Raw genomic sequence first — 13,023 nt, 5'->3', positions numbered from 1 at the left:
CTACTTAACATACAAATGGGCCAAGTATGATGTAATAATCACACCTTGTTGCCCATCTTTTCTCAGTTTTAAATCCTGCAGCAGTCCCTTGTTCTCTTCTCACACCTGCCTCTTCCTCATGAGCACAATGAAGTCTTCTGGAAACCCCATTCTCCTCAAAGTTCTCAAGGTTTATTATAGTTCACATAGTCAACTGGCTTTGCACAGTCAAGAAGAACACAAGTAACTATCTTTCTGGTGTTCTCCGCTTTGAGCCATGAGCCATCTGACATCAGCAATGATATCTCTTGTTCCATATCTTCTTCTGAATCTGCTCTGAATCTCTGGCAGTTCCCTGTTAATGTGCTACTGATACTGATGATCTTCAGCAAAATTTTACTTACATGTGATAGCAATGGTACTGTTCTATAGTTGGAGCATTCTGTTGGGTCACCTTTCTTTGGAATGGGTACATATATGGATCTCTTCCAGTCAGTTGGCCAAGTAGCTATCTGCCCAATCCCTGGCATAGGTGAATGAGGGCTTCCAGTGATTCATCAGCTTGTGGAAACATTTCACTTGGTATTCTATCAATTCCTGGAGCCTTGTTTTTGGCTAATGCATTCAGGGAAGCTTGAACTTCTTCCTTCAGCACCATTGGCTCTTGCTCAGATGCTGCCTCCTGACATGGGGGAGAACTGACTCATTCTTTTTGGTACAGCAACTCTTTGTGTTGCCCGTAGAACCTTTCAAGATTGCAACTTGAGCCTTGAATTTTTTTTTCAGTTCCTTCAATTTAAAATATGCTGAGTGTGTTCTTCTCTTTTGGTTTTCTAACCGTAGGTCTTTGCACTTTTCATTATAAAACTTCATTATAGTATTTCATCTTGAACTATCCTTTGCAATTTTCTATTCAGCTCTTTGACTTCATCTTTTCTTCCATATGATTTAGTTACTCTATGATTAAAACCAAGTTTCCGAATCTCTTCTGACATCCACTTTGATGTTTTCTGTATTCCCTTTCTTTTTAATGACCATTTGCTTTCTTCATGGTGTTGACATCCTTCCACGGCTCATCAGGTCTTGTGTCCTTAGTGTTCAAGGCATCAAAGCTGTCCTTCGGGTGTTCTCAAAATTCAGCTGGGATAGATTCAAAGTGATATTTTGGCTCTTGTGGACTTGTTTTAATTCCCTTCTGCTTTATCCTGAACACACATACAGTCAGCTCTGGGCCTGGAGTTAGCTATTGATATTGGGCATCTCCATGGTCTCTTCCCACAGATGTAGTCAATTTTATTTTTGTGTATTTTGTCTGGGGAAGTTCATTTCTTTGGTGTTGTTGACAAAAGGTGTTTGCTATTAACAAGTCATTGGTTTTGCAAAATTCCATCTTTGATCTCCAGCATTGTTTAAATAACCGAGGTCCTCTTTACCAACTACTGTTCTTTCCTCTTTGTTTCCAAATTTTGCATTTCAATCACCAATAATTATCAATGCATCTTGATTGCATGTTTGATGAATTTCCAACTGAAGTCGTGGGTAGAATTCTTCAATTTCTTATTTATTAGTTTTTGTGGTTGGTGCATAAATTTGAATAATAGTTGTATTGATTGTATTTCTTTGAAGCTATTACAGATAGCTGTGAACTTCATGACTGATTTTTCAATGTCCTTTTTGACAATGACGGCCATGCCATTCCACTTGAATGTGTAATTCCAGGCATAGTAAATTATATGCTATTCTGATTAAAATGGCCAATACCAGTCCATTTCAGCTCACTAATGCCTAGGATATTGATCATCATGCGGTGCATTTCATTTTGGAAGACTTCCAATTTTCCTAGGTTCATACTTCATACATTTCAAGTTCTCATCAATAGCAGACGTTTGCTGCTGTTTCTCCTTATTTTGTATAGTGTCCCATCAGCAAATGAAGATCTGGAAGATTCCACTCCCACAGGCTTTCCCTGACTCATGGTCAACTGCACTTTGAGAAATCAGCTCCTCCTCAGTCACCTTTTGAGTGTCCTCAGGCTGGAGGGCCTCATCCTCCAGCACTGTCTCAGGCAGTGGTTTGCTTCCATTCATCATACTTTCAGTGTTGGACAATGTTTTGAGGCTCTGCATAAGGTTTTCAGCAAGTGCTTCTGCTGACGTGGGTAGCTGAGCCCTTCCTTGTCTGTTCTTAGTCTGGAAGCTCCACTGAAACCTGTTCACTTTGGGTCACCCTGTTTGCATTTGAAATACCAGTGGAATAGCTTCCAACTCCATAATGACACACAAGCCACCACAGGATAACATACATGACTACTGCTTCCATGGGTACTGATTGTGGATCCAAGTAAAATTAAATCCTTGACCGTCTTTTCTCACATACCATGATGCTGCTGACGGGTCTAGTTGTGAAGATTTTTGTTTTCTTGATATTAAGGTATAAATAATACTCCTTTGAAGAGTACTGGTCAAATATTTAGTAAAATGTTCCTCAATTGGGATTGCCTACTGTTTTACTATGATTAGGCTAGTGATTTATTTGGAGGAGAAAACCAAGAAGAAGGCCAAACTGAGGTACCACCTTATCATATAAAGGATGACTCATCATGTGTGATGTTAACCTTGAAAACCTGACTGAGGCAATGTTTGAGAAATTTCTCCATTGTAAATTTACTCCCCCATCCCTATTGTATCACACCTGTTTCGTCTTTTTTGGAAGGAAGCCACTAGGGGTAGCCCGCACTTGAGGAATGGAGTATCTGCATGAATCAGCATCAGAGTTTTGCATCTGAAAAAATGAGTAAAGCCAGTTTTGATGTTAGAGATGTTGCTCAAGAAATCTGGAAGCAGAAACTGGGTGAATAATCAACACAAGAAAAAAAATCAAGCCCTTAGGTTATGAGAAATCTAACTGCCAAAGGAGGTTAAATGTATCTTCACAAACACAAGCAAACATACTGCCACGTGGCCTACGCGAGCGGCCCTTGGCAGTGGTGACTAGAGGTGGTCACCCCTGTCCCTTCCATGTCTTTTCATAGGTAAGCATCCAGCTGGAAGTACAACTTTCCGCTTCCTCGGGTGGTTCCAATGACCTTGCGTGCTGTCTTGTAGGCACATTGGCATTCTCTGACGATTTTTCAGAATGAATCAAAGAGGTTGGCTTGTACAAGCTTTCCAGGTGATGGTAATGTGCAGTCGGGATTACTAGCCTATTCTCGAAGCTCCTTTGTGACTTTTAAACAAATGGAGATTGGGAGAACAGGGGACAGGAGACAGGGCAGATTGGACATTTTCATATCACTTGCATGAGTTTCTAAATAGCTCTGGTGGCACACTGAGCTAAGCACTGGCTTCCGACTGCAAGGTATGCAGTTCAAACCCACCAATGCTCCGCGGACCAAAGATGGGACAGTTTTACTTGGTTCTATGGGGTCCCTGTGAGTCAGAATTGGCTTGATGGCAGTCGATGGGCTGGATGTGAGCTTCTAACATAGCATAGCTCTTGTTATTACCTCCACCAGACTATGATTTCTCAGGGAAGAGACTGCATAGAGCAGGCGAAATGGGAGAAGGAAAGAAATATACTAAGACATGAGACACGTTCCGTCACTGTTAATAACTTCACCGTCTGTTAGAAAAGATATGGAAACAATCAAGCAAAATCAAGAGGATGAAGAGACTAGAAATCAGGGATGGTGAAGGTGGTGCTTGTCATCAGAGAAGTAATGGCAACAGCAGCTAATGTTGATTGAGCTCTTCCTTTAGATCAGGCTTAAGTTTTTCATGGATTTAGTTAATAAACTCCGTTACAGCTATATGAGGTACAGACTATTATTATTTTTCCATTTTCTAATGTGGAAATTTGCCCAAGATCACAGGGCCAGAGATAATTTTCAACTCCAGAGACTTTGTTCCATACCACATTTTCCTCTCTCCCTTAACTGAACCAAGGAAGCACAAATAACTGTGAGGGTATGTGAAGCAGCAGTAATTCAGTTCCTAGAAGTCAAGGGGAAGTGTCTTTTTTTTCATGTCCAACCAGTTAAGGAAAATCTTTTCAATCTACAACTTATAAAAACTGAGCAGAAAAGAAGAAATGGAACCTAAAATTATGTTAAGGAAGTCCTGTATGGGAACAGAAGAGACATGGGCTACTTAATCCAGGTGTTCATAGCCAGGTTCAAGGTCAGAAGTAGGAAACTTGGGAGCAGGTTGGGTTGTTGGCAAATTTAATAAAGGCATGTATGGAATGTATGAAAACAAACCCAGTGCTGTAGACTCAACAACTTGCTTGCCTTTTTGTCTTGTGATACACAGAGAGAAAAAGAAGAAGTCCCAACAGATACCATTTACCACGGGCCTGGAACTAATCAAGCAGATATAGACACAGACCTTTTACATAAAAGATACAGATACTTTACATAAACAAGCTAGCAGGTAGGAAAATGAGACATCCCTCTAACTGTTTTGAATATACAATAAAATGTCTGGAAGCATTTAACATTCCAGATTCTATTAAACCTGAAACTCCTTAAAAGTTTCAATTTCAGCATGTTAATTAGAATGTGTCACATATCAGTACTTAGTGAATCTAAAATTTTGGGCAAAGTTTATTTAGCTAATCATTATTTTCCCATGGTGCATGAGCTTTCCCTGTTGTGTCAAATTCCCTTGCAATTAAATAAAACGGAGTAAAATCTCTCCGTGAAGTCCCATCGGTGCTCAGACTCACACAATACATGATGCTCATAGAACGTGTTGCAGTATTGACATAACTGCAGAGATCCTAACAGCCATGCTTCCTTAGTTGTTGTCTTGGCTTGACACAGCATTCTTAGCATGTCAACACAATTTTAAATGCAACTGTGTGATTCCAGAAATAATATCTTTCTCTCCCACTAGACTGTAAGAGCTAGGACAATAGGGTTCTATGTATTTTGCCTGTCATTGTAGCCCAAAAGCTTAGCACAATAGCTGACACAAGCTGGGATTTTGATACATATTTGTTGAAGGAATAATGAGAATCCTATTCTCCCTCAACAATTTCAAACAAATTTCAAACACCATTAAAAATAAAGCAAAAAAGGTTTATTGAGGAATAATAAACCTATACATTGTAAAAATACCATGTGTTTGGAAGCATAGGGGGAGAAGTGTAAGTCTATATCATACAATGAGGAATTCTTATCTTTGTCAATGAGCCAAACCATGAGGAGGGCTGGGCAGAACTCAGCTTCCTTCTCCCTCAGCCAGGCAGCAACAGAGCATCTTCTGAAAGACTCTCCCAAGCAAGGGAAGACCTTTTCAGGCAAAAGAAAGTAGGGCACTGTCTTACTATGTAATGAACTACATGGGGCTGCTAACCGCAGAGTCAGCTGTTCATCAACACCAGCTACTCCTTGGGGACAAGAAGAGGGTTCCTTCTCCCATAAAGATTTCCTCTGTGCCCACAGGAGCCATTCTACTCTGTTCTGTAGGTCACTAGGCATCAGAATCAAGTTGATGCCAGTCAGAATCTTACTGTGTGTGCTATGGTGTTGCTGGGAGATGCCATATCAAGGTTGTATCACTTACTTATCAAAGGTTTTAAACAAACCTTCTTTTGGTCCTGATGCTTGGTTCTTCTGCAGATAATCCACTTTCTTGGGTTATTTGCACAGCATGCAGACTAAATAAATATAGTGGAAAAAGTAAAATCCTGATCCACCATTTCTAATTTTGAACTCTGCAGTATTTGTACTTTATGTTTGTGTACCAAAGACTGTCTCTTGGTCTATGTGCAAGACCCATGTGAGCACTGGGAAGGAAATGCTCTGTAGTCCCATACGTGGTGATGGTCCGCAGACCTTTGCATAGTGCATACAGCACCCTGAACCTCTTTCTGGAATTCTCCACTTTCAGCCGAGCTCCACCTGATGTGAGCGATGGTACCCTCATCCACGGCCTCTTCTAACTCCGGCACGGATCTTTGGTAGCGCCCTGCTGAGGTACTGCTCCTGCTGGTTTGGAATGATCATCAGGCAAATTTACTTGCATGTAATGTTGATCATTATGCTCAATGGTTTCCATATTCTGCTGGGTCACCTTTCTTTGGAGTGGGCACAGAGATAGATCTCTTCTAGTTGGCTCTCCGGGTCGCTGTTATCTATGGCAAATTGTTGGGCGTAGATGAGTGAGAGCGTCCAGTGCTTCATTCACCAGCTTGAAATCAAACAGTGAATGGCTGCTCCATCCACTCCTGGAGCCTGTGTTTTTCCAGTGTTGTCAGAGCCCCTTGGGGTTCTTTCTTCAACACCACCAATTCTTGAACATATGCTACAATTATTAGTGCTCTGGAATCCTCGTTCTTTTCAATATTATCCATCATTTTTCCTGATCCACACAGCTGAGTGCCTTTGCATTGTCAATGAAACACAAGGAAGCTTCCCTCTGGATTCTTAGAGAGGTTAGTGACCCAAAGTTACTTACAGGTAGTCAAATAGATAAGAAAAAAATTGTATAATATAGTACCAATATCTTTATACTTGCCAGTGCTCAGAGCAATTATTTACATTAATGATCATAAATCTTGTGCATAATATTAGAAATGCTACTAGACATATTTCCAATAATGTTGAAGAAGTACACAGTAAAACTAAAAACTAAATGTAGTGGATACAATGAATTCTGAGGTCGATTGATCAGTCTTAGATAAATTGCCTAGAGAATTCAAATAGCAAATGCCTTTTATGTTTTTCCTTTCTCCATTTGAGTTCCTAACAAGTGAAAAAACAAAAAACCTAAATTTTAGATGTTTGCCTTTCTTTGTAGTCCATTTTAAATGATTTCCAGGAAGTGTAAAATGTGGAACAGCCACTTGAAACTTAATATTTCCAATGAAATATGACATTATGGAAAATAGGAAAGCAATAAAACATTTTGAATTTTGATTTATGCCCTTAGACTTTATGCAAATTCAACATCTCTTATTACCAACCACCAGTATGATAGGTATGACATTATTTGCTATGAAAACAGGCCCAGAAAGCAGTTATTTATTAGGCTAGTTACAAAGGTTATGCCAATTATTTATGAGAAGAGAAGGGTAATATTGATTTATCTCTTTTTTCCTTAGTCCCAAATCACAAAATCTACTACTCTGTTTTAGGCATACAAATCAGGGAAAAGAGAAAAACAAACCAAAAAAAAAAACCCCACCAACAACAAAACATGAAAAAACAGAGTCTGGCTCGTGAAGCTCTTGGGAGAACTCAGAACCTGTGCTGGTTTTACAGATACAAATCTGATGTAGAATCAGAAACATAATGTAAAATAGAAAAGAAGTTACAGAGAAGATTCTAGCTGGCTGGGACCAATCCAGCTCCCTTTTCTCACAAATGAGGAAACCGAGGCTCTCAGAAGCTGGACACATTCAAGGGCATACACCTTAGTTAATGTTAACAGGAAAGGAAGTCAGTCACTATAAATGTGGCAAATGTGTTGTGGATGGCCTGTCTGGCTTCCTCTGACTGACTACTGAGGGGAGTGGGTCGGGGAGAGAATGCAGGTCTCTAGCAGCCCACGGATGAGTCTATGAGGCAGAGGTCAGGCATGCCTATACTTTCCCTCCTTCTTAATCCTCTTCTGCCATCACTGGTTCCTCCCCTGACACTCTACTTCTTCGCTGGATTTGATAGTTCATTTAAATGGCTCACGGATAATACTTATGATTATGGGGTTTATTAGGGAAATCAGAATCAGAAAGCATTAAACGATACAATCATTTTGTCTACAGTAGTGCCTCTTCTCAGCCATGCTGCAGGTATGTCTCTCTGGTCTTCAGCCTCACAGCCCCAGTTCCTCCATCTCTGCCCTGCTTGGGGAAGTGCTACAAAGCTCTGCTCCTGCTGACAAATGTCTCAGGTTACCCTGCTCTACGTTTTTTGTTTTACTTATTCCGTGGCTCGGAAGCGATGATAGGTTTTGTGTCAACCTGATTCTCAGTGGTTTGGTAATTTAGGCCTAGTAATCCTCTGTGAAGGGACCTAACACTGCACACTCAGTCCCATAATCGGATCTGCTGTGAGCAATCAATCATTTGTAAAAATATTCGGGTGGAATGCAACCCCCTTTACAGTTGCATTCCTCAGGGGTGTGGTCTATTTTCTATGTAAGCAGAGTCTGAGGAGAGCCTGGTTGACTCGTGCTGGGTTTGGATCCGGCATCTGCCTCATTGACCTCTGGTCTTCAGACTTGAACAAATGACCTGCCACATAGCTGGCTGACCCCGATATCATCAGCAGCTTACCACTGACCTGCTGACCTTGGGTTCACTAGACTCTGAAGCCAAAAACCTAATCTGAAGACCTTGGGTTCATTTGCTTCTGCACCCAACAGCCTGTGGTCTTCCTGCTTCCAGGTTGGTCTTCCTGGTTCATCAATCTCCGAAGAGTCAGAAGCCTCTAGTTTAACACCTCACCCACAGACTTGAATTAGACTACATTTACCTACTTCCAAATGATTGTGTGAATCATTTTCTTGATAGAAATCTCTCTCTCTCTCTCTCTCTCTCTCTCTCTCTCTCTCTCTCTCTCTCTCTCTCTCTCTCTCTCTCTCTCACACACACACACACACACACACACACACACACACACACACCATCCTAATATGCAGCCCATTGCTCAGTCTCATAGTATGGCTGCTTCCGTCTCTGGTCCCGCTACTGTGACTGCCACTTCATGCAGAAAGCTCACACATGCTCTCCTGATGGCTCTTCTCTTGGGACAGCCATGGAATTCTCTCTCTGCTTGTTCTTGAAGTGTATCACTTAAACCCAGGTGAAGGTAAACTTGACCAATCTCCTCTACAGAATCCTCAACACCTTTTGACCAATCTCCTCTACAGAATCCTCAACACCTTCTCTGTCAGCTCCTATCCAAACATTTGGTGGGAATTATAAGGACTATGCACAGAAGAGCTATAATAAGTAATTTTACACTACCAGAATAACTTAAATTCCAACATAACAGATGTGGGTGAATGTAAAGCTTCATCTTCTTAAACAAGATTTAATTCTTAGAAAATGGCTTATTTATTTTGTTATGATGATTCAAATGAATTTTAATACAAGATGCATTGGTGTTGTTTCAAACACCAAACCCACTGCCATCAACTCAATTCTGACTCAGAGTGCCATTATATATGGTGTCTGAGACTGTACATTTCAGAGATGAGAGCATACATCCTTATCTTGTGCCAGCAGAATGACCGGTAGATTTAAATCACCTTTTTTTTTTTGTTAGCATCCCAACCCACTGTGCTACTAAGTACTTTATAGGCCTTCTTGTAGGTCACTAAAATAAGACTTTACCTGTATATGTTGCCATAATATATAGAATAATAGACACAAGCAGCTGCTCCTGTTTCAATCCTTAGAATTCATTGGTACAGTACTTACCATGGCAAGAGAGAGTTTTCAGGTGTGATTAAGTGGAAAATGTCACGATTGAAATAAGGTCCTTGATCAAGTAAAGAAAGAGGGTCAAAGTCGGAATAGGGGATGTGACAAGAGATGCTGAGGTCAGAGACAAAGATGTGATGCTTCTAGTTTTGAAGATGAAGGCTCCAGGAGTCAAGGAATGAAGCCTGTTCCCATGGGAGTAGAGTTGACTTTGACCCACAGCCATTCTATAGGACAGATCAGAATGGCTCCATGAGATTTCTGAGGGAAGCAGATGGTATTCTGAAGAACAGCTGGTGGGCTTCAACCACCAACCTTTTGAGTAGCAGCCCTATGCTTAATCCACTGTTACTAGGGATCCTTTGTGCAGCCTCTAGAAGGTGGCAAGGCCGGGGATTTCATTCTCCCGCAGAACTTCCGGGATATGTGCTTGCAAATTCACTTTGAAGTTCTGATCTCAAGATGTGTGCAATCATTTTAAACCGTTAATGTTGTGGTAATTTTTCACAGTTGTACTATGGAACAAATAGAGTTGATAATTTGTGAAAGTTTGTGGTTTTGATTTATTGAATCAAATGTGACTAGTCTTACAGATCAAAGTCAAAGAATTCCTAAAAATGACTCATTTATTTTTCAGACAGTTGCAGAATCTCCTAATAAGTGTAAGAGTAACTCGACCTCATTATTACCAGCATAGCCCCAGGGGCAGAAAGAGAACAAAACTGCATGAATGGAAAATTCTGGATTAGACCAAATGAAAAGTGCATGCCCTAGATAAAATGATGTTATGTAAACATAACTTTTCTCAGTTCCCATCCCATCTCCAGTCTATTCTCCAGGATGGCCAAAATAGATCTTTCACAACCTGTTCATTATGGGGGTACTAGCCCTAGGTGGTGTGTCAGGTTGGGTTGATTAGAGAAACAAATCCAGAGACACTCATACATATGTGAGCTTTCTATAAAAGAGCAATTCTACATTGAGAAAACATCCCAGCCCAGTCCAAATCAAGTCTATTAGCCCATAAGTCCAATACTAGTCCATAAATCCCTCTCCAGAGTCACATAGCCACACGGAATGATACGAAATAATGATCAAAAGTCAAAGGGTGCAAAATCTGGTAGATCCATTGGCAGTGGACACATCTTCAGGGCTCTGGCTGCCGTCATCTTGGATCAAAGTGGCCTGTCAACAAGAGGACATGGCAGAAAGAGTGTGTCCTGCCTCCAGAGGAAGAGAGGAAGTTCCCAGAATCCTCATGAGAAGGCTATGCCCACAAGGAGACCTCAGGCTGTGACCTGATTGACAGGCTAGGGTCCACCCCTTCACTCTTAATAGCCTTAAGTTGACACGAGAGTATGTGAGTACAAGAGGTGGCTATGTCAGCATGCATTTGATCAAAACTAAACACTATTTTTCTCAGTCCAACTAGTAACATTTCAAGTACTCAATAGCCACATGTGTCTAGTGGCTACCATATTGAAGAGTTTATAGATACAGAACATTTACATACATCATCACAGAGGGTGCTGTAGGGTAGCCATGTTCCTAAATAGAAATCTGATTATGTAACAGCCCAATTTAAAGTTTCATTTGCCTAAAAGAAACCCTCATTTGGCTAACTGGAAGGTTGGTGGTTTGAATCCATCCAGAGTGCCCCCGAATAAAAGTTTGGTGATTTACTTCCAAAAACTCAGCGAATGGAGAGCCCATGGAGCAAAGCTGTATTCTCACATCCATAGGATGGCCGTAAGTTAGAATCAACTCAACGGCAACTTATTTATCCCTTAACTATCCATCCATCTATTTATACATACACAAAAGTTCATGGAAAAATTCCATTACCTGTTAATCTATTTTTTCATCAAAATTTGAAACTCTTTTATACATGCTATGTAGGTTATTTTAGTTAAATGTGTTAATAGATTGATTATCAAACATCATACATGTTAATAAATATCCTAAATCTCTTTCTTTAGAATTTTGTTAAAATGGATCGTTCAGTCATTGGAGTTGCTGAAGTACACTTCTTCTAGTCACTATTGAGTCTGCATTTTAAGGAAAGGGTAAAATTATACTTACACATTAATATATTGTAAATTATAATTCTTTTCACTCAGGTCACATAGAAGGAACTCTGTTGGTACAGTGATTAAGGCACGTAAGCTTTAGCAATGGTTAAAGCTAACCAAAGCCTGGCAGTTATAACCCAGCAGACACTGGAGAGAAAGAGGTGAAAACTCTATGGGACAGTTCTCTGAGGTTGTTATGAGTCAGAATCAACTTAATCACAGCAGATTGATGAAAAGTTATATTGGCATACAGTCACTGGCTAGATCAATAGGTTTGCAACAAATTGTATCTCAGGGACATAATGATATGTGACAGTCATGCAAAGGGATCTATCCAGGAAAAGCTTCGGGATAAAGCAAGTAATAGGATTGAACTGTCTGCTCCAATTTATGCAAATTCCTCCTTGTTGATGAAGAACTACTGCACTAAATTTATTCATGTAAATATCAGCCTTGCTCATTCAGAAAACTTGGATAAAACGCTAGGTTACTAGGAATGATATTTACATATAATGAACTTTAAAAAGAATTAGACAGCATTATACACTGAAGAAGGTGAAGATGTTGACTCTGATTGTCTTTATATCCAAGGAATTTTACATGGATATATTCTGAAATTAGACCTAAATCAATGGATTATGAAATCACACTAAAATTTAATTTTGAGTTTTAATTAGAAATAAATGGAATAATTTGAAAATAATAAAAATGATTTGTTTTAGGTGCTGTCTAGCTGGTTCCAGCTCAGAGTAGCCTTTGAGACCTTATGGACAGCAGAACAAATTACTTCCCAGCTTTGTGCCATCTTTAAAATTATTTATTGGAGTTCATTATCACAGTCACTACATCAATCCGCCTTATTGAGGCGCTTCCTTTTTTTCACTGGCTGTCTATTTTACCAAGCAGGATGCCAGTTTTTTCAGGGACTTATCTCTCATAACATGGTATCCAAGGTAAGTGCGATGAAGCCTCTCCGTCCTCACTTCAAAGAAACCTTCTGGCTATCTTCTTTCAAGGAAAATTTTTTTATTCTTATGATATTCTGCAGGACTTTCAGTAATCTTAATTAGCATCATAATTCATAACAATAATATCCACCTTTTATTGAAACTCACCCATGCATCCAGAATCCAGCCAGATTCCTTATTTATATTTTGCCCTTAAATTTCACAAATAAAATTTCAAGATAGGCACACTTTTAAGTTATCCAATTCTGGAAAAGAGCTGTGGCCCCGTGTGACAAAGGGACAGGTAAAAATGGCTTATAATGCTGTTTGGGAAATTAAAGATGATACACACAAAGCTTTACCACAGTGTAAGAGTTAATTCCCCAAGAATTAGCCATTAAGGAACATTAGTGTTACTGTAGGCACAGTCTAGAATGGTAAGATTCAAGCATTGTTAAGCAAATCAAAAAACAAACAAACAAAAAAAACTAGCTGAGTTCAAGATCTTGAACTTCTAGTCAAGTCAGCCAGACTAAATCCTGAAGAGAGTCTATGAAGTTGAATAAAAATTGAACAACTCAGCACTAACAACT

Source organism: Tenrec ecaudatus, chromosome 9 (genome assembly GCF_050624435.1).
Source record: "Tenrec ecaudatus isolate mTenEca1 chromosome 9, mTenEca1.hap1, whole genome shotgun sequence".
In the NCBI taxonomy this organism is placed as follows: Eukaryota; Metazoa; Chordata; class Mammalia; order Afrosoricida; family Tenrecidae; genus Tenrec; species Tenrec ecaudatus.
The sequence above is the reverse complement of the archived record's forward strand: the minus strand, read 5'-3'. Positions refer to the sequence as shown.